The sequence below is a fragment of the Octodon degus genome, unplaced genomic scaffold (genome assembly GCF_000260255.1).
Source record: "Octodon degus isolate 3935 unplaced genomic scaffold, OctDeg1.0 scaffold00014, whole genome shotgun sequence".
NCBI lineage: Eukaryota > Metazoa > Chordata > Mammalia > Rodentia > Octodontidae > Octodon > Octodon degus.
In genome coordinates, this window is record NW_004524590.1 from 15,816,134 (window position 1) to 15,816,662 (window position 529).

General features: G+C 33.3%; 1 protein-coding gene across 1 annotated transcript in view; it reads right to left on the reverse strand.

Moving 5' to 3' along the window:
* Positions 1-529, reverse strand: part of Dpp10 (dipeptidyl peptidase like 10) — a 696,690-nt gene that overhangs the window by 66,482 nt on the left and 629,679 nt on the right. The window lies entirely within an intron of this gene.

A 529-nucleotide genomic window follows, 5' to 3' on the forward strand; every position in this document is an offset into this window, starting at 1 on the left:
GCATGGCTTTATTTCCTATATTTCGTCTTCATACTTTTCTACTGGATGGTTAAGACCAAGGTAAAGCAGGACCTATGCAACAAGAGTTGTAGCTGACCTTCTCAGACCAAAAAGCTACAACAAAAGATTTTTTTTTAATTTTCATTCAATTTGTTTCAGGTATAAATCTATGTTGACAAGGATAGCCATGGTTCATTCTGGGCTACTGAATGTAATGATAGTGCTACCTAGTCATCATTTTAAGAACTGAGTTATTTCTAAATTTGTGCTCTTCATTCAAAATTAATAGCATACATTTTAAGTGGATTTAGCTAACTTGTTTATTTCTTTTTTAAAAATTTAACTGATAGACAAAAGTTATACTCATTTGTGGAACACCATGTGATGGTTTGGTACATTTGTGCTTTGTGTAATATCCAACTCCAGGAAGCTACCTATGGTGTCAAACATAGACACTTCTTTCTGCAAGTTTACATTGACACACAATAACTTTACATACCTATGGCTTTAGAGTGCAACACTTCAAACA